General features: G+C 47.1%; 1 protein-coding gene across 2 annotated transcripts in view; it reads right to left on the reverse strand.

Annotated features, from left to right (window-relative positions):
* LOC138295293 (zinc finger protein 420-like) overlaps positions 1 to 17839 on the reverse strand; it is a 54349-nt gene extending 36510 nt beyond the window's left edge. The window contains exons 1-2 of one of the 2 annotated variants that reach the window (XM_069233497.1): positions 17714 to 17839; positions 11655 to 12038 (exon numbers count right to left, since the gene is read on the reverse strand). The gene's annotated coding sequence lies outside the window, so the exon portion shown is untranslated. The remainder of the gene's footprint in view (positions 1 to 11654; positions 12039 to 17713) is intronic. The other variant, XM_069233498.1, reaches the window with a different exon arrangement.
* Between the last annotated feature and the right edge of the window lie 4561 nt (positions 17840 to 22400).

Raw genomic sequence — 22400 nt, forward strand, 5'->3', positions numbered from 1 at the left:
GTTGCACCTGACTAATACCAGTTTAACACCCTAATATAGCAATAAGCTAGAGAAAGGTGACCAGTCAACCTTTGCAAAAGTCCTTTCAATACATTGCAACGCGTGTCGATGCATTTTTAGTAACCTTTGATCCATTTGAGTTAGAAACAATTTTTTTGTTAAAATCTGCAGATTATGGAGCAGATGATGGATAATTTGACAAATGCAGCAAATCTATAACTGTGCGAAAACTGTCAAGGCTGCACAACTGCATAATTCCAGTCACCCAGAGTATACCCAAGAACATATGGTATTACATTTTTTAAATTGTTCTTGTAGGTTATTTCCTGAGGAAATGTAATAGTTTTAGGACTTTTATTTCCATAATACCCTGGATCTCACACCACCCATCGATATGACGCAAAGACCCTCCACGCTCTGGAACCCTGACGACGGTGCACCTGATACTCTGCCTCCCCCAAGGAAACTCACGGATCCTTCTTCTGCTGCCTTGCTTTCTCCGCACACCAAGTGCCAATCCTCACGATGCCAGAACCATCCCAGGACCACCTCAAACATGTCCTCCTTAACGTCCGCTCCCTGCACAATCACCAACTGCGCCAACACCCTGGCCCCTCTCCGGATGACTATAGGAAAACACTCCTCCAAAAAAGCCAACTGGTTCACCCCTACACTCCAGGAATCAAAGCGCTCATGCAGGAGGCTGGAGAAGAAGTGGAGAAACAGCACATCCCCTCCAGACCTGGCAACCTTTAAAGCAGCCACAAGATGCCACCACAGCCTGATCAGGTGTACCTGGAAGGATGCCCTGCAGGACTCCACAAGCCGAGACCATTGACATCCCTCCATCCCAGGAGTTCTGCGACAGACTGGCCACCTTCTTCCACAGGAAGGTCAAGGACATTTATGACAGTTTTGGACGCCACACTTGTTGAACCCACCAACTACACCCCCGCCAGGATCACCCAAACCCCCTCGATTCCTGCACACCTGGGCTCCCTCCCGTCGGACGACACCCTCTCCACTATAAGCAACATCCACTCCGGAGCCCTGACCGGCCCCTGCCCACACTAGATTTTCAACAAGGCCAGAGCCGCCATCGCGCCAGAACTCTGCGAGACCATCAACTGCTATCTAGAAGCAGCAACCTACCCGAAGACAGGAAGCACGACGAGATTCGCCCTCATCTAAAGAAATTCACAGCAGACGTGACCGACCTCAAGAACTACCGCCCCATCTCACTGCTACCCTAAAGTCGCTGAGAGAATCAACACTCAGCTACGACAGCACATCGAGGACAACAACATCCTAGACACTTCCCAATCAGGATTCAGAACCAACCACAGCACTGAAACCACCCTGCTCACAGCCATAGATGACACTTGCTCCCTCCTCGACCAAGGACAGACAACATCCCTCATCCTTCTGGACCTTCGATACAGTATCCCACGGTACACTATGTGCCAGACTCCACACAGCAGGCATACGAGGCAAGGCCCTTCAGTGGATTTACTCCTTCCTGACGGGCAGAACACAGAAAGTCAGGCTCCCGCCCCACAAGTCAGAACCAGAGCCAGATCAGCTGCGGAGTACCCCAAGGATCATCACTGAGCCCCACGCTGTTTAATATCTTCATGATCCCACTTGCCCCCGTCATCAGGAACTACAGGATGATTATCGTCTTCTACGTTGATGACACCCAACTGATCCTCTCCCTGACCGAGAACCCATCAACAGCCAGGAAGAATTTCAGAGACGGGATGGAAGCAGTAGCCACCTGGATGAGGGAAAGCTGCCTCAAGCTGAACTCGGACAAAACTGAGATCCTTGTCTGGGAACCCTCATCATCGGCCCGGACGGCTCCTGGTGGCCCTCAACACGCAGCAAACCCCCCCATCCCCACGGACCACACACGTGACCTCTGCGCCATCCTTGACTCAACGCTCACCATGACCAGGCAGGTCAACTCTGTCACTTCCAACTGCTTTCAAACGCTCCGACTCCTACGAAAGATCGTCAGATGGATACCAACCAACAGCTGGAAAATCGTGACTCACGACCTTATCACAAGTAGACTTGACTACGGCAACACCCTCTATGCTGGAACCTCCAAGAAAAACCTGAGCAAGCTACAACAGATCCAGAATGTCGCCGCCAGTCTCGTACTAGACCTCCCCCACCAAGAACAAATCCCAGAACACATGAAGAACCTCCACTGGCTCACCGTCGAGTAGAGGATCAACTTCAAACTCCTCATACACTCCTACAGAGCCCTCCACAACGATGGACCCAACTACCTCATCAACCGGTGCTCCCCTCCGAGACCCCTCCGCTCGTCCCAACAGTCACTCGCCAATGTACCCTGAATAAAGAAGTCCTTAGCTGGAGGAAGATCATTTTCATACCTGACAGCAAAAAGCTGGAACACCTTACCACAGCACCTCAGACAGTCGTCATCGCTGCCTCACTTCAGGAAGGACCTCAAGACATGGGTCTTCGATTGATCTGTGAGGTCACCCCTCAGCGCCTTCAGACCCTATGGGTGAGTAGTGCGCTACACAAGACTGTGGTTGATTGACTGATTAATTGGTGACAATGCTATTAGTGAACTAAGAGGAAAGTCATTTGTCATGAGAACCCTATATTTGCCCAAGATACTTAGTATGAAATGGAGCAACATTTTTAGTCTATCAGGCCTTGAAAATTCTACTCGCCCACTCGCTACGCCAAGTCATATTTTAAACCGTCAAGCTATTTGTAGGATCTACTTGCCCCTTCTGGCGAGTTGACAAAGAGCGGTTGTTTTGTTCAGTAAGAAAGTGTAGGAGCAATACAGATACTTTTAAATCTTGGGATCTAGTCACAATGGTTTTGTGTTCAGAGACAGAGGTTAAAAGTCAGTTTGTCTTACAATTAATTTTCCTTCTGACTACAGAGTTTCAGGATTTTGTAATGCGAACTCTTTGACCTGCTGTACAGAGCCTTATTTAAATGTTCTGTATACAAAGATTTCAAAATATATTTCAGTATTGAAAGCCCATTTTTTGTACTTCCGGGTGATGAAAAAATATTTTAAAAAGGATGAAAATAAATCACAACACTTTGCTTGGGGGTTTGCAAATTATAAATATGTTTTCTGAAGCCAAATTTTCACAGATTTCTGTTAATACACTAAATAGTGTTATCAGTAATGCTGCAAGTTAGTTGCATGGTTTTAGGACATTTCTTGGAAATGTCCTGTCTATAAAAGACAGTGGACTGCTTCATCATGCTTTAGTAACGTATTTATTAAAAGTGAGTGTTTAAACATAAAACTGTGAAACATTCCTGCTTTGATGGCAATGCTATTAGTAAACTAAGAGGCAAGTCTTGGATCATATGTCCCCTATATGTGAGCTAGATTCTTATTATGAAAAGGGGCAAACATTTAGGGCCTGATTACAACCTTGGCAGATGGGATACTCCATCTTAAATGTGACAGATATCCCACCTGCCATTTTACAAGTTCAATAGGATATCAAAGAACTTGCAATACGGCGGACGGGATGTCCGTCACTTTTGTGATGGAGTATCCCATCAGCCATATGTGAGAATGAAGACAAAGGGGACTCTGTAAAATATTTGCCAAGGATCACACAATTTGAGACCTATTTACAGGTCAAGTACATTACAGTTAAGTTGAGTTGATTATTCAAGTTATTCGACCTGCAGGTCTAGTAACATTTTTATAATTTTATGTGGCCTGTCTATTAAATCAAACTCAAGACAGGTTTTTGTATGGCTGTGATGCAATTTAGATTTAATCATCATTTGACCTTTGACTCAATTTTGTGCGAGTGACTCCATCTTGTGCCCTGCTGCAGTTGCAGGGCAGCGCAGCGCTAGTATTTTTCAGTACAAAACATGTTTTTCTCTTCACTGGTAAAGAGCCAGACAGTGCTAGAACATATTATGTAGGAGGCAGACTAGATGATATGTATTCATAAGGCTGAGGCTGTTCTTAACAGAGGACAGTACAAGTCTGTCTCAGAACAAACACTGGGAGCCTGGCCAGCTTCTATGGGTGTTTTTCAACAAAGATGAAGGACAGTCAGCATTTAATTTCATAACTGAGAGAAGGGGTGGTTACTAGAACCTTCTTCTTGAGGTGGTTTATGGTATAAAAGACAGGGAGACTTGCAACTAAGACAGGAGCTCGCCTGTGGAGCAGACTCGCTGTCCAGGATCTTTTGATCCCAATCTGGGGGGTCTCCTGCCTCGGGTGATCAAGGGTTCCCCAGTCTGGCTGGCAAGGATGATGTCAACCTCAATGGTGATGCATTTAAAATTTTGATTATTTAGCTCATGTATACATGCTCTGTTGATATATTGCACATTTCCTTTAACGTCTTGATCACCTGATATATGCTGTTATCTCTGTGTATACACATGTTCTGTTGCATTTGAGATACATGCTTATTCTCATATATGTGTATGACTTTTATTTGATAGTTGGGAAGTGCCTTAATACATTCATTATTTAGATTAAGAGTGCTGCAATATTTTGGTATCCTGTCCTCTTAGTTTAAGTGACAGCAATACAAAAGCGCACATCCTGAACACACATTTTTCACGGTGATCTCCTAAGCAATAATAAAACAAGCATGGACAAGGCCAATAGGTCTCACCTATGGAAGCGCTATTGGCTTTGCCAATGTGTTTTAGCCATGTTGTTCACCAGCGTGGCTGCTGATCAGCATGGCTAAATGTTAGGGGCATGGAGTGTCCGAGTGGAATGGCAAAGAGTGGAGTAGAGTGCTGTAGAGTGGACGGACAGAGTGTTGCGTACTGGAGTGGCATAGTGTGGTCACATAGAGTGGCATACACTGGAGTGACAGATTAGAGTGGACTGGTGTAGAGTTCATTGGTGTGGAGTGTTTCAGAGTACCATGGTGTAGAGTGCAATTGCACTGAATTCAGCAGAGTACAATGCAGCATTGCAGAATGCAATGGCGTAGGTTAGAGCAGTGCATAACAGACTGCAGTGGTGCAGAGTGGAGTGGCACTGAGCAGAGTGGCACCCAGCAGAGTGGCATAGAGTGCAGTGGCGTAGGATGAAGTGGCATACAGTGCAGTGGCATAGAGTGGTGCAGAGTTGAGTGGCATAGAGTTGAGTGATGCAGAGGGCAGTGGCCCAGAGTAGAGTCAAGTGGCATAGAGTGCAGTGGTGTAGAGTAAGGTTGAGTGGCACAGAGTCCAGAGACAGAGTGGTGCAGAGCAGAGTTGCATAGAGTGGTGCAGAATAGGGTATAGTGCCATAGAGTGCAGTGGCGCAGAGTGGAGTACTGCAGAGTAGAGGGGCTTAGAGTTTAATGACAGGGAATGCAGTGTTGCAGAACAGTGTGTCAAAATGATGTGGTATATAGTGGAGTAGAGTACAGTGATGTAGAGTGGAGTGCAGTGGCGTAAATTGCAGGGTCACTGCAGTTATGCAGAGTGCATTGGCATAGAGTGAAGTGGTTAAGCGTAGAGTGGAGGGGCATGGAGTAGAGTGGCTTAGAGTAAATTGTTTCAGAAAAAAAATAAAGTGGAGTAGACTGGAGTGGTGAAGGGTAGAGTGCAGTTGCGTAGAGTGGCATAGAGTGTAATGGAGTAAAGCAAAGTGGTGTAGAGTACAGTGCCATAGAGTACAGTGGTGCAGAGTAGATTAGAGTGATGTAAAGTGGATTGGCCTAGGGTGCAGGGGCACAGACTTGAGTGTTACAGAGTAACGTACGCTAGCATTCAGTGTATTGTCATAGAGTGCAGTGGCATAGAGTGCAGTGTTGCAGAGCGGTGTAGAGTACAGAGTCAAGTTGTATAGAATAGATTGATGTGACCTACACTGGAGTGGCATAGAGTGCATTGGTGAAGAGTGCAGTGGTTTAGAGTGACAAGGAGTGCACTGGCAGAAAATAGAGTGGTACAGGGTAGAGTAAAAAATGCATAATGTGAAGTGGCATAGAGTGAAGTGGCATACAGTGGAGTGCAACAGAGTTCAGAGGTGTGGAGTGGTGTAAAGTGGAGTGGTGCTGAGTAGAGTGCAGTGGTGTAGAGTAGAGAGGCATAGAGTGGAGTATTCATAGTGTGGTAGAACACTGCCATTACAAACAAAAACATTTTCAATAGAAACAATCATTCCATTTGAAAAGACATACAGTTTCACTAATACAACTATACAGTGAACTGGCGAAAAAGTGTAAAAATTGTATCACCTATTTTAATGATTCGTTTTGATCATATTAAGCATCCATTTCCAACACACTTCTGAAATACCAAAAAATGTTCTTAATTTGTGCGCTTGTAATTCTGATATATTATGAAATACTTACACAGTTCTTTTAAATGTTGTTGTGTGCTAGAAAAATACTCTTTCCTGTCCCCAGTTTCCAGCAAAATTGTCACATAAATCCTCTCTCTTTGAAGTCAGAGAAAGAAAAGTAAACAAGTGCCCTTGGAAGACAGCATCTGACATTTGACCTCAGCCTATAAATGCACAGCAAACGTGACGAGATAAGAAGAAGATTTAAAGGCCTGTTAGCAGGAAGCACGTTCGTGGAAGAAGACAGAGAACACACCTTAGCCAACGGGAGGGACAAAGTGAACCTGGAGAGCCTAAAGCAAATAAAGCCACCAAACGGAAAGCCAGAAATTGTGAATTATAAACTACAAGCCAATGGTAATCAATAATCATAGTGTATTCCTAGGTAAATTTCTGAAAGTCCCCAAGATGTCTTTAGCAAATCAGAAAACTGCGCTGTCTGGTAGGCTGCAACCTAAAAAAAGCACACTGAAACAAAAATATTTGCTAGGATAAGACAATTTATTCAAGCTGGGACGTTAGGATTTCGTTTTTTTGGCTTGAGGTTGCGCAATTCAGCTACTCCATGGGTATCTCTTTCACCTCTTTATATCAAAAGTTAATACATTGTCTTTAATTTTTGGGGCATGAAGTCAGAGCGTACATAGCAGGCAGAAGCCACATGAAAGCTCGGCCTGTTTTAGGCTTGAGTTTCCAATAGGACCTTAAGCTGAGCAAGAGCTAAGCATATGTCTCCAGCCATTAGTGACTTGTCCACCTCAAGGAAACAGGTCGTTTGGTGACCTGTTGAGGAAATTGTACTAGGGAAATGAGTACTGAGCGGTTCCATGGGAGGGAGGTAAGGAAAGTACTAATGGGTGCTAAGGACTACCACGTTGGGAGTGGGTAAAAGGTGAGACAATAGAATTAAGATGTGGATAGCCCAGAGTTCTCAGGAGTCCCAGTTTAACATGTGAGTACCTGATCCAGTCAAGGTTTTTCTTTGTGTTTTAAGATTTACAGTCCTTGCAATAACATCATAAACATAGTGCTTCAAGTGTTAGAATGCAAAGAAAAAACCTGGATTGGATGAACTTTCAAGCTAGGACTTGCAAAACATGAAATATCAGGATGCTTGTGTAATGTGGTTTTCAGACCTGTCAGAATACAGGGAATGTGATTAATGGTGTGTTGAAGACTTCCTCTTTAAGGAGGACGAAGGGAACAGAGGTGCGGAATTATGTCCCCCTAGACAAAAGTTTTCTAAACTTACTCCAAGCATATAAGAGTAATAAGCATAAAGGATAAGCAAAATATGACAACAGAGCTGCCTTTCTGGGAAAATTGCACCGATCGCTCAATGAATAAAAAGCATTTTGAGGTGAAAAAAAGGAAATATTAGTAAACTACCTTCCTTGAACCCTAAAAAACCCTTACTACTCCTACTGTATACCCAACACTGAAGTCTAGTAAACCTTTGCTATCCCTGTACATGACCCACTTCTGAACCCTAAAGAACCATTATTATCCCTACACATTCCCCATCCCTGAACCCCACAAACCACTCACTACTGCTATACAACAACCATCACTGAAAAGCACCCAAACTACATATCCCTGAGCCTAAAAAACTGTTACTACCCAACACACTACTCATCCTTAAAATCATCTCCTTAATACTTCTAATCTAATCATACTTTAAAAAAGAATCAACCCATTAACACATTTTAAATCCAAATTTTTAAATTGAACTCACTTAATGTTTAATAATTTAAAATGTAATATTTGTAAATACACAGCTTTACATAATAACAATATAAATTTAAATTAAAGAACTAATACAATTTGAAGTGTTGTATCCTTAACAATAGCTAAGTACATTTTACACATTGTGTAGATATAGTCAGGTCAGAGTTTTCATAGGAAGGGCACTTTTTGCTTTGCTAATACCTTTGGTGTGATCCATTAAGCGTGGGCAAAGAAAAAGGTGGTCCCAAAAACATTTATTTCCCTTGTTAATTTTCATTACAAAAAAAAATTTGCTCACTAATACAGAAAATACACCAAATTTGGCAAAATTAGAAATTTACTCAGAAAGCGTGTTTTTCATTATTTGGAGTAAATGTTTTTGGTCCTTTTCGAGGCATTAGCATCTAAGGAGTTGTTCAGATAGTTATGAAAGAGTTAACAATTTAAGTATATGTGAAGGCTTGGTCCCAATGGAGTCCCACAGTACTATAAATGAATGACCAAGAGAGGTTTTTCTCTCATTTGCCTTTTCCGTACAGTGAGACCAGTACCGCTCTTGTGATACTGAACAATTTGATTAGCTGGCTGCAACTCAGGGAAAATTTTTACAGCTGTCATTACAGGACTAAATGACTGGGTTACTGTGTCGTGAAGTTGAATTAAAAAAATATATAAGGTGACAGGGAAGGGGCACGCTGGCCCCGGGAACTATTAAGGCCCTCATTATGACATTAGAGGTAAATCACACTTACCGCCACGGTGACATCCGCCAACATACCACAGCGGTGATGAATATCTGTTTGCCATATTATGACACACACACACACACCAATCCAACAGAATACTGCCACATACACGAATCCGCCAGCCCAAAGGTCAGTGATAAAGTGGTGGTACAAACACTGATACCATTACGGCAACAAAACAATGCCCACCACATTATGACCCAGGAATCACCACAGTGGACATTCAATGGCGGTAACCATTGGCGGTACACACCGACGCGCTCAGAATGGACACCCACATACAAAACACTACTACATTGGCCAATACCAAAAACACACACCTGACACACATACACACACCACACACACCCACTGCACTATATAACACACACACACACATTACATACAACCCTTTAAAAACAACAATTAATGCCAGGAGATTGACACGAACAGCACAGAGGCAACTAGACACACACACCACATACACCCATACCTCCCTCACGCACCCCACATCGCACACCCCACCACATTACACCACACACCACACAACACCCATGTCCCCACAAAGGCACCCCGTTTCACTGATGAGGAGTTGAGGGTCATCGTAGAGGAAATAGGGTAGAGCCATAGCTGTTTGGAGGTCAGGTACAGCAGATATCCATTGCCAGGAAAATGAAGCTATGGCAGAGAATCGTGGACAGGGTGAACGCCGTGGGACAGCACTATATAACACCCACCCACATTACATACAACCCTTTAAAAACAATTACTGCCAGGAGATTGACACGAACAGCACAGAGGCAACTAGACACACACACCACATACACCCATACCTCCTTCACGCACCCCACATCGCACACCCCACATTACACAACACACACCACACAACACCCATGTCCCCACAAAGGCACCCCGTTTCACTGATGAGGAGTTGAGGGTCATCGTAGAGGAAATAGGGTAGAGCCATAGCTGTTTGGAGCACAGGTACAGCAGATATCCATTGCCAGGAAAATGAAGCTATGGCAGAGAATCGTGGACAGGGTGAACGCTGTGTGACAGCACCCAAGAACAAGGGACGACATCAGGAAGAGGTGGAAAGACCTACGGGGGAAGGTATGTTTCGTGGCAGCAAGGCACCAGTTCGCCATACGGAGGACTGGCGGTGGTCCCCCACCTCCTCCTCTACAGCTCACAGCATGGGAGAAGCAAGTCTTGGCATTACTACATCTTGAGGGACTCACTGGAGTAGCCGGAGGACTGGTCACTGGTAAGTCAACATTTACCACTTATCACCCCCCATACCTGCATACCACCACATCACTCTACCCCACACACAGCACCTATACATCTAACCCCAATGCCAAGCCCTGCATACCATACCAATGCACATACAGCCCTCTCAGCCCTACATGGACACCCATCACCAAAGCATGCACAGCATAGGGCAACTTACAATCACAAAATACATCACCATATACAAACCAAGGTGGCAGGGCAACAGCAACGATAGAGGGGAAGCCAGGGATGTACAATATGTCACAGACATGAAGCATAATACATCACTTACTTCCTCTCAGGTGCCCCAGCCAATGTCAGCGGAGAGGAGGTGCCACGACAAACCAGTCCCCCAACAGAAAAGTGCCCAAAGTGATGACAGTAACTCTGGACTTCAAGATCTGGACCAACAACCTGGCCCATCAGGGACCACTGGACAGCCAGTCACCCAAGCACACTCACAGTCCACCACAGAGCCTCCCCAATCAGTATCCAACACCACAGCACCCCCCCCTCCCCCAGCATACCCAAAACTCTGTCCCCAGGACACTTCAAACAGCAGTGTGCTCACCTGTACAGGGTCACCCAGTCCACAACTCATACCCAAGACAATCAGGGACCTGGGTCAGTGGCAGACATACTGGTCAGGGGACAGAGGCACAGGCCAACAGAGACACTGGGATGACCGCTGTGCGCCAGGGGGAGGACAGGCCCAGGGAACAACTCTCTAGGAGGCACTCAGTGAGATCCTCGGACCCTACCAACATTCCCAGGACATGATGGGCCAGATCTTTGACAACGTGCAGGAGAACAGGTGGCTGCAGGAGGAACAGTATCAGGGGATCAGGGAGGACTTGCAGGCCATCAACACCACCTTGATCTCCATAGCAGGGGTGCTGGCAGACATGGCCAACACCATGATGGAAGCAACTTTGACCAGCCCTCCACTTCCATTGCAGCTAGTGGGCAGGAGGCCCCACCACAGGACCCACAGGCCACCAGCACCCCTCCCCCTGCAGAAGGTGAACCACTCCGCAAACGTTCCCTGCGAACCAGACAGAAGCCAGAGACACCTGCCATGACGACCACCGCCAGGAAATGAGACTCTCCTGATTGTCCCCCTTGTGTCCCACCCTGTCACCTTGTCCACTATGAACTGCCTTTGCTCCCCTTCCTGTGGCCCCTTGACACTGGACCTGTGCTACAAACAGAATGGAACAATACCCTGGACTTTCCTCCATCATCACCCCATTCCATTGCACTTTTCCATCAATTTCATTTTCCTAGCACTACAATAAACTCCCTTAATAAAAACTTGACTACTAGTATTTAATGTGTTGAAAATGTGCATTTATGGAAACAGTCACATCTAGTGCAAATTATCTGAACACTGTGAGAGCATAGAAATAATGCCCTGTAGCTGTCTGTACTCATCACATTAGTACACAGTTCTTATCTCACCAATATCTGTAAAATGACAAGCCATAGGTGGCAGTAAGTTGAGATGCAATGGAAGTTAATGCCATCATGCTACAGCCACACAGATAAATCAATAGTCAGAGTAATGGTCAGTTCCACTGTCTCACCTGATTGTCATTAGAAGTATTGTCATATAATTGATGTTCTGTTGTCCTCATCCTCTGCCTCCACATCCTCACTGTCCTCAGGGTCCACTGCTGCCACAGGGGCATCTAAAGTCTCCTCCTCCTGCAGAAAGGGTTCATGCCGTCTGAGGGCCAGGTTGTGCAACATGCAGCATGCCACTACTATCTGGCAGACCTTCCCGGGTGAGTAGCACAGGGATCCACCTGTGAGATGGAGGCACCTGAACCTGGCCTTCAGGAGCCTGAAGGTCCTCTCGATGATTCTTCTGGTTCGCCCATGTGCCTCATTATAATGTTCCTCAGCCCCTGTCCTGGCATTCCTCACAGGGGTCAGCAACCACAATAGGTCTGGGTAGCCAGAGTCACCTGCAAGTATTGAGGGACAACATTTAGCTTCACACAATGATTTGGGAATGACACCTTAAGGTATACACTAACATACAGTGGGTGGGAACCATGGCTCACCTAATAGCCACACCCTGTGCCTCTGTAGTTGGCCCATAACATTTGGGATGCTGCTATTCCTCAGAACAAAGGCATCATGCACCAACCCAGTATACTTAGCATTGACGTGGGGGATGTACTAGTCTGCCAGGCACACCATTTGCACATTCAGTGAACACCTGTTCATTCTGGCGTGGGGGGCGGGAGACTAATTCAATATGTGTCCCGTCAATGGCCCCAACAATATTGGGTATATGTCCCATTGCATAGAATCCGGCCTTCACAGTGGCAAGATCTTCCACCTGGGGGAAAGCTATGTTGCTGCTCATGTGTTTTACCAGGGCAGACAAAACTCTTGCCAGCACAATAGAAAACATTGGCTGTGACATTCCAGCTGCCAAGCCCACCGTCACTTGGAAAGAACCAGTTGCCAGGAAATGGAGCACTGATAGCACTTGCGCAACAGGGTGGATTCCAGTCAGATGACGGATAGCAGATATCAGGTCAGGCTCCAATTGGGCACACAGTTCTGTGATTGTGGCCCTGTCCAGTCTATAGGTGAGTATACTGTGCCTGTGCTCCGGTGTAGCCAAGTCCACAAAGGGTCTGTACACAGGGAGTATGTCTCTTCCTCCTATTTATCTGCAGCGGTAGGTATCTAAGGGACATAAGGGTGAGTAGGCTGTCACAATTTGAACAATGGAACCCCAACCTCAGTATACATAGTGCATTTATGTGATGGGACAGTGGGAATGGCGAGGTATCTGCTAATCTAGGCTGTGACGCAGTTAAGGTTGACATGACCATTGTCCGCCAACATGAAATGGCGAACACCTGTCCTATATGTGGGGACAGGTGGAAGTGAGGTAACTCGCCGACGTTGGACATTGTGGTGGAAGGCGGTCTTGCACCGCCGTGCTATTCTACATTGGATAATATAAGGATCTATGGATTACAGTGACCAATGGGGATCTGCGCCGGGGGTGACGGTGTACACTGCCGCAGACGTGACCACCATTTTCTATCTGCTGTGACCTGTGTCTGGAACCTACCATGGCCCGTGTGACCGGGGAAAGGGCCTCTGCCTTCACTTTGCAGGAGTTGGAGCGTTTGGTGGATTGGGTCCTACCCCAGTACGGACTGCTGTATTGGCCTCCAGACTAACAGGTGAGTACACCTTGGGCACGATGCATGCGGGAAGGATGCATGGAGATGTGTGTGCAAGCATCGTGTTATCGGGGGAGAGGAATGTCTTGTGGTGCTGTACACGGTGTGTGCCGGGCGATGTGTGTGCAAATGGTGACGGAAATGGGATTGGTGGGCCATATGTCTGACAGGCTGGATTATATGTGTAATGCTGTCCTCCTGTCTGTATTGCCTCTGCAGGTCAGCGCCCATCAAAAGAAGGGATTATGGCGTGCCATGGCCAAGGACGTTCAGACCCTGGGGGTCTATGGCAGGCGGAGCACCCACTTTCTGAAATGGTGGAAGGACCTGAAAAGTTGGGCACGAAAGACCACAGGGGCCCAGCTGGGGATGGCCTCGCAACGAGGAAGGGGTGCCCGTCGGAAACTTAACCCCTCTGATGCCCCGCATTCTGGCGGTGGCCTAACCAGAGCTGGATGGGGGCTTGAGGGCATCACAGCAGCCACCAGGGGGTGAGTACAGTGGCCATTACTACAATAGGCAGGTGGCATGGGATCCGGGTGGTGGATGTGACTTAGTAAGGTGCTCCTAAGGCAAGGCCAGACATTGCAGCGTGATCAAGCTCAAGGGTAATGGATGTATGGCAAATGCAGGTAACCTAGTTTGTTAGCATTCCATGATAGTCAGGGCTTTGTGGGTACCAGGATAGGTGCAGTTGGCAGTGTGTGGCCCTCATTTGGCTGTTGCATCTAGCCAAATCACTGGCAGTGCGATGCATAGTGCTCAGGCCTGATCCCTGTGTGTGACGGTACTGTGTATGTCAACTGTGGTGTTTGTGCTGTAATTGATGCAGTGTTTCCTTTCTCTCTCTCCCCCCTTTTTTTCTTCTGTCATCCTGTCCATGTGTGCATTAGCATCATCTGGCGGAGGAGCAGGGGCACCGGCAACAGAGGGAGCTGCATCCCACAGGATCCAGGAGGCACAGTCCACTGACGCCGAGGGAACCAGTGGGACGGAGGGCGAGGGGAGCACCATGGCGGAGACAAGTGACAAAAAAGACTCAGATACCTCCTCCAATGGAAGCTCCCTGGTGCACGCTGTACTAGCACCGACGTCCCAGTAGCCCCTCAGCAAGTTGCCCGTGCCCGCTCACCCAGGAGGGTGGGAATCTCCTTCGCCCCAGGCACCTCAGGCCCTGCCCCAGTGAGCCCTGCTGCCCTGAGTGAGGAGGTGTAAGGAAATGCCTCCTTAGCATGGTTACCCCCTAACTTTTTGCCTTTGCTGATGCTAAGTTTTGATTGAAAGTGTACTGGGACCCAGCTAACCAGGCCCCAGCACCAGTGTCCTTTCCCTAAACTGTACCTTTGCTTCCACAATTGGCACAGCACTGGCACTCAGGTAAGTCCCTTGAAACTGGTACCCCTGGTACCAAGGGCCCTGATGACACGGAAGGTCTCTAAGGGCTGCAGCATGTCTTATGTCACCCTGGGGACCCCTTACTCAGCACATGCACACTGCCTCACAGCTTGTGTGTGCTGGTGGGGAGAAAAAAACTAAGTTGACATGGCACTCCCCTCAGAGTGCCATGCCAACCCCACCCTGCCTGTGGCATAGGTAAGTCACCCCTCTAGCAGGCCGTACAGCCCTAAGGCAGGGTGCACTATATCACAGGTGAGGGCATATGTGCATGAACACTATGCCCCTACAGTGCCTAAGCAAAACCTTAGACATTGTAAGTTGAGGGTAGCCATAAGAGTATATGGTCTGGGAGTTTGTCAAACACGAACTCCACAGTACCATAATGGCTACACTGAAAACTGGGAAGTTTGGTATCAAACTTTTCAGCCCAATAAATGCACACTGATGCCAGTGTGCAAGTTATTGTAACATACACCCAGAGGGCATCTTAGAGATGCCCTCTGAATACCAATCCGACTTCTAGTGTAGGCTGACCCGTTTCTGCCAGCCTGCCACACACCAGACATGTTGCTGGCCACATGGGGAGAGTGCCTTTGTCCCTCTGTGGCCAGGAACAAAGCCTGTACTGGTTGGAGGTGCTTCTCACCTCCCCCTGCAGGAACTGTAACACCTGGAGGTGAGCCTCAAAGGCTTACCCTTTTGTTACAGTGCCCCAGGGCATCCCAACTAGTGGAGATGCCCGCCCCTCCGGCCACTGCCCCCACTTTTGGCGGCAAGGCTGGAGGAGATAATGAGAAAAACAAGGAGGAGTCACCCACCAGTCAGGACAGCCCCTAAGGTGTCCTGAGCTGAGGTGACTGACTTTTAGAAATCCTCCAGATGGAGGATTCCCCCAATAGGATTAGGGATGTGCCCCCCTCCCCACAGGGAGGAGGCACAAAGAGGGTGTAGCCACCCTCAGGGCTAGTAGCCATTGGCTACTATCCTCCCAGACCTAAACACACCCCTAAATTGAGTATTTAGGGGCTCCCAGAACCGAGGAAGATAGATTCCTGAAGACGAAGAAGGACTGCTGACTTGAAGCCCTGCAGAGAAGACGGAGACACCAACTGCTTTGGCCCCAGCCCTACCGGCCTGTCTCCCCACTTCAAGAAAAACTGCAACAGCGACGCGTCCCCCAGGGTCCAGCGACCTCTGAAGCCTCAGAGGACCACCCTGCATCTAAAATGACCAAGAAGCTCCCAAGTTCAGCAGCCCTGTTCAACAAAACTGCAACTTTGCAACAAAGAAGCAACTTTTAAAGACCACACGTTTCCCGCCGGAAGCGTGAGACTTTCCACTGCACCCGACGTCCCTGGCTCAACCTGCGGAAAACTAACTCTACAAAGACCACAAAGACCGAAGACATGTTCTCCATGGAGAGACCACTAAGATACCATCTGTACTCTACAGAACACTGGATATATCTGTCACCTTATGAGAACACAGCTATACAAAAAATTGGTTGGAAGGCCTTGGTGTTGAACTGACAGAGGCAGATTGAATCCTAATCTGGAGTGGAAGCGCAAAATCCTCCCTTAGCTTACAACATAGGGTTAATGCCTTTAATGTCATGCTCAGGTGGGACACGGCTGTAGACTGCCTCAAAGCAATTGTTTGCTCTGACCACTGCTGGAGGTGGTGTGGGATGAAAGGAATTTATAATCACATATATGTTGGGACTGCCCTCAAATACTTCTATTTTGGTCTCGGGTACTAGAGATTATCAAGTGTATAGCCAGTGTAACAGTACCAACAACAGCCCAAGCAATTCTACTAGGTTTGGTGGATGGTGTCCCTCTCTTCTATTACTAAGTAACTTTCGACCCACTTACTTTTGGAGACTCAACTAGTGGTTGCTCAGAGATGGCTGGGCCCGACCTTGCTGACAATAGGGTCTAAAGTGTATACGGTCCAGGCAATGGAAAGGCTTACCACCACGATAAGAGATACACCCCAGTCCTTTGACAGGGTATGGATCCCCTTCCACGTGTCTGTTAAGATGGACAAAAGCATACTTCTGCCCCCAAAACTAGTACGCTTGGCAGATGAACTGGAATGATCTATGGCAAACCACCACCTCGACCTGGAGTGTCTGTGGAGGAAGCCCGCTTCAGGTCCAGTAGGGAGGTCTGTTCATAAGCAAGAAATGTACTGTCTGTATGGCCTCTTCCTTTCTCTCTACCTCTTCCTCTCTCTGTACCTCCTCCTCTTCTCCCAGTAACGCCTCTTCTCCCTGTACCTCCTCCTCTCCCTCGTACCTCCTCTTCTCCCTGTACCTCCTCCTCCTGTATCTCATGCTTCCCCTATACCTCCTCTCCCTGTATCACCTCCTCTCTTGTACCTCCTCCTTTCTCTGTACCTCAAACTCTCTCTGCAACCTCTCTTCTCTGTACCGCATCTCCTGCACCCCCTCCTCTCGCCTTACCTCCTACTCCTCTCCGTACCTCCTCTCTCTGTACCTCCTCCTCTATCTGCACCTCTTACTCTCTCTGTACCTCCTCTTCTCCATGTACCACCTCCCCCTTTTTCTGTACCCACTACTCTCCTGCACCTCCTCTTGTCCATGTACCTGCTCTTACTTTACCTCCTCTCTCTTTACCTCCTCTTGCTGTACATCTTCTCTCTGTACCTCCATCTCTCCATGTACCTCCTCTTCTCTCTGCGCCTCCTCCTCTCCCTCTCCCTTCTCCTCTCCCGCTACTTCCTCTTCTTCTTCCTATACCTCCTCCTCTCTCTGTACGCCCCCCCCCGCTGTACCTCCTTCTCTCTAGTCCCTTCTCCTCTCCCTGTACCCCCTCTCCGCTCTCTGCACCCCCTCCTCTCGCCTTACCTTCTACTCCTCTCCGTACCTCCTCCCTCTGTACCTCCTCCTCTCCCTGCACCTCTTACTCTCTCTGTACCTCCTCTCCTCCCTGTACCCACTCCCCCGCTCCCTCTATCACCTCCTCTCTCATGCAGCTCAGTATACCGAGCACCCCCCGTGTCCTTACCGAGCCCCGCAGCAGAGCCTCTTCCGGGCCTAAGCTCCAAAGGGTGGTGTCACCGCCTCTGAGCATGCGCAGATCAAGTTGTTTCTGCATAGTTCCGCATTCTATTCATCCTCTGAGCATGCGCAGATCACGTGCTCTTCATCGGGTGGAAAGATTTTGAGCAAGCGCACATCATTTGTTCCCGATTGCAAATCAAAGACTTTGAGCATGCGCACATCAGTTGTTCCGCACGGGCATGACAGAGGCTGAGCATGCGCACATCAGTTGTATCGTACGTGCATGAAAGGCTGAGCATGCGCACATCAGTTGTATCGTACGTGCATGAAAGGCTGAGCATGCGTACATCAGTTGTTCCTGGCGTACGACAGTCTGAGCGTGCGCAGATGTGCGTTACCCGAGAGCGCTCCCAGACTTAAGCACAGATGCTTTAGAGGAGCCGTTCGATTGTTTCTTTCATTTTGCGCACAGCACTTCCTTTTTTATTTCTGGTGCGTGTTTTAGAGTAACAGCATGTCTGCATTTACATTCTATATCAGGACCGGAGGCGAGGATTATGCAGTCCTTTCTTCACTTTGTTCACAACAGCAGGTTCAAAGTTCAAACAAGATCGGTACAAACATAAACTTCAAGACCCATGATGCCCAAGTAACCATGACAACTCATAGCCAATCCAATGTCCATAACGAGGAGGACATATATAACTGACGGGCACAGTCCTTTCTCTTCCTTCACTGCTGCCCGTCAGTTAAGTCCTCGCTCCTTCTCGTGCTTTCGGGGGGTCGGGCATTGCCTTGCGATTTTGTACTGTTGGCTGTGACATTGCTATTGTTTTGCTTGCGCGAGAAATGTTCCTCGCATTCCAAACATATTTTGTTCTTCACGCGCTAGGCGTTTGCCCGAGCGCGTGGTGCGGTGACGCCCTGTCACCACTAGGGGCACGTATCATGCTTTGAACATCGGAGAATGAAAAATTTTCTAGCTTACGCGCTAAGAATTTTCAATTCTATTAAGGACACGGAGGCGAGGATTATGCTTTCTCTTTCTTTACTGAAAATCACAGCAGCCAATTAAAACACGATTAAACAAAAAACAACATTTCCCAAAGTGCTCTAGTGTATAAGTCACATGCACCAATCAACCATAGTGACCTTAGTCCATAAAGTCCATAACCTCTAACGTCATATCCTCTTTCTTTGCTTCAACCAAAAACTGTAATATCTTTCTCACGATCTCAAAGTCTTTAGATGATACCAACTCTCATCTAGGAAGGAAGAAACCAACGAAGGAGACCAGACTGAACATCAAGTCGGTTTTCCAATAACGTAGACATCTGGATGGAAGGAACTTCAGGAATTCTTCTGATCAGTTCCTAAGAAATAAAAAATAAAAAACCAGCCGGTAATATCTTCAAAATAATGGTAAAAACCTTTTAATATCTTTCACGTCTTATTATATGATATAAACAGTGGGAGGGTAACAATGAATACAAATTTTTTAAGAGCAATAAAATTATCAATATTCATGAACGGGTGGGATAATCCTCGCCTCCGTGTCCTTAATAGAATTGAAAATTCTTAGCGCGTAAGCTAGAAAATTTTTCATTCTATATCAGGACCGGAGGCTCGGATTATGCTAGTTCAAAGCTGACCCATAACAACAGAGGCCACATCCAAAACAGGCTTAAAGTAAAACTTACGAAAAGTACTTTCAGACGACCAGTCTGCAGATTTCATAATATCCGCTAAACTGGAACCTAGTGTAAAAGACTTAGAAGCCATTGCTCCCCTTACTGAATGAGCTCCAAAATGACTAGTATCAATGCCTGCTTCATTCATAAGCCATCTTAACCATCTTGCAAGAGTGGCCGAAGCAACTGGTTTAAAGGGTTTCTGAAGCGCAATTAATACTTGCCCATTCAAGTCCTGTCTATGTTCTTCGGTGGATATTTCATAATCTTTAAGACATTGTACCACACATAATTTTGGATTATCTGGAAACCAAGGGTACGATACTGACCTGCAATTGCTCTTAGTTCTTCTGAAAATACTAAAGGTTACTCCCTCCGGAGAATAAAGTCTCCCCGATAGATCTAGGGCTCTCACGTCTGAGACTCTCTTGCATGAGACTAAACATAGTAACATAGTTAATTTAGCTGACAGTTGTTTCCGGGACAGGTATTTGTTACAAGGCCAAGAATCCAAAAATCTTAACACAACATTCACATCCCAAAGTACAGAGTACTTAGGCTGAGGAGGATTCGAAAATCTGATACCCCTCAACAGTTTACATACTAGCGGATGTTCACCTACCTGCTTGCCTTCAATAGGAGGATGACCTGCAGAAATTGCCGATCTAAAGTTATTGATAGTTCTATAGGCCAAACCTGAAGAGGCTAACTCAGCCAGAAAATTAATAATCATGTCAATACCTGACCCCATGGGATTAAGATCTCTTCCATTGCACCAACTAACCCATTTACGCCATGCCGAAGCATATCTCTTGTGGGTACTCTTTGCCCATGCTCGCTTGATAAAGCCTTCAGCCTGTTGCGAAATTCCCGGGGCTTTCCATCTTGCCCTGAAACCATCCAAGCCATCAGAGTTAGAGTCCCCGAAACAATTAAGGGATGTTGATGGCCCTCCGGACTGAGCAAGAGGTCCGGACGAGGAGGAATTAGCAGTGGAGGAGCACATGCTAATTGAAGGGCAATAGGGAACCACGGCTGAGACCTCCACAACGGGGTCACTAGAATCAGTTCTGCCTTCTGTCTCCTCACTTGAGCCAGGACTCTGGGTATCAATAGGAACGGCGGGAATGCATAACACTGCAACGAGTTCCAATTCTGTAGAAATGCATCCGTTGCCGAGGCCTGAGGATCCGGTCTCCAACTGAAAAATTTTGGAACCTGATTGTTGAGGCGAGACGCAAAAAGGTCTATCTCGCAGAAACCCCAAGCCCGGATAATTTGTCGAAATATCTGTGGATCCAGCTTCCAATCGCTGGGATCCGTCAGATATCTGGAGTTCCAGTCTGCTACTAAGTTCTGATCTCCCGGAAGATACTCCGCCAACACCACTAGTCTGTGTTTCAGGCAATAATGCCAAAATTCCTTGGCAATTTCCGCTAAAATTCTGGAGCGCGTTCCCCCCAGTTTGTTCACATATCGTACCGCTGATATATTGTCCATCCTCAGAAGAATGCAACAATCTGTCCTGATCGGGGATAAACTCTTTATTGCAAATGACCCCGCCAAGAGCTCCAAGCAATTTATGTGCAAATCTTTCTCTGTTGATGACCAACGACCCCCCGTTGTCATTGAGCCACAACGAGCTCCCCAGCCCCACTGACTGGCGTCCGATTCTATGACAACCTCTGGGTGAGATCAGAAAATGGCCCTGCCATTCCACGCTTCCATGTGGTGAAGCCACCACTGAATCTCTTCCTTGACCTCTGAAGTCAGAGGAACCTGGGCTGAGTAACTCAGCCCTTGCCTCAAATATTGAATCTTCAATCTCTGGAGGGCCCGATAGTGTAAGGGGGCAGGAAAAATTGCTTGAATGGATGAGGCTAACAGACCCACTAGTCGAGCAATGCTCCTTAGGGAAATATTCGGGCTGAGCAATGCCGCTCTCAATTCTCGTTTGATATTGCGAATTTTCGCAGCTGGAAGTATCAATAGGGAGAGAATGGAATCTATCCTGAAACCCAAAAACTCTATCGTTTGGGACGGTTTCAACAATGACTTCTGCACATTGATAAGGAAACCTAATTCCTGCAGTAACGTGACTGTCCAATTCAGATGTGTCAGTAGCGTTGTTGCATCCTACGCCATCAGTAAGATGTTGTCCAGATATATGATAAGACGAACTCCCTTGGTTCTCAACCATTCCACTACCGGTCTCAATAGCTTTGTGAAGCACCAGGGGGCCGAGGATAGGCCGAATGGGAGAGCCATGAATTCTAGGCAACGCCCCTTCCACTGGAACTGAAGATACTTCCTGTGGGGGGCGAAAATTGGGATTGAGAGGTATGCATCTTTTAGATCCAAACGAACCATCCAATCCCCTTCCAATAGAATGTCTCGCAACATGTGAATTCCCTCCATCTTGAAGTGTCTGTAAACAATCCAAGAATTGAAGTCTTTCAGATTTAATACCAACCGGTGACCGCCTCCTTTTTTGTCTACCACAAAAATAGGATTGCAGAAGCCGGTAGGGTGTGGAGTTGAAAAAGTTACTGCACCTTTGTCCAACAATGCTTGCACCTCTAGATCTATAAAATTCTGATTTGATTGGGAAAAACACATGTTTATCGGAGGAGCATGCTGACACGGAGTGCTGAGGAACTCCAGGTGAAAGCCTGACACTGTCTGAATAACCCAAGGATCTCCTGAAATCTCCCTCCATTTGTGCACAAACAGACTGACTCTACCCCCAAGAATAACCTGTGAATGTAGCATTCGTCCGCCGTAACGCCCGGCCCTGACAAAAAGGCCCCTTCGAAAAACCTTTTTAAGGGACAGTTGAGCCTTGACCAAGGTTGAAAAAGTAGAGCAAAATTTGGCCAGTTCCTTAATGAAGGATGAGCCAAAGAGGAGACCTTCAGCAGCTGGTCCCGCTTCGGAAGAAGCCAAGTCTACTAGCTTAGAATCCATCCGCATCAGTATAGATTTCCTGCGTTCAGTGGA

This window comes from Pleurodeles waltl, chromosome 5 (genome assembly GCF_031143425.1).
Source record: "Pleurodeles waltl isolate 20211129_DDA chromosome 5, aPleWal1.hap1.20221129, whole genome shotgun sequence".
Classification (NCBI taxonomy): domain Eukaryota; kingdom Metazoa; phylum Chordata; class Amphibia; order Caudata; family Salamandridae; genus Pleurodeles; species Pleurodeles waltl.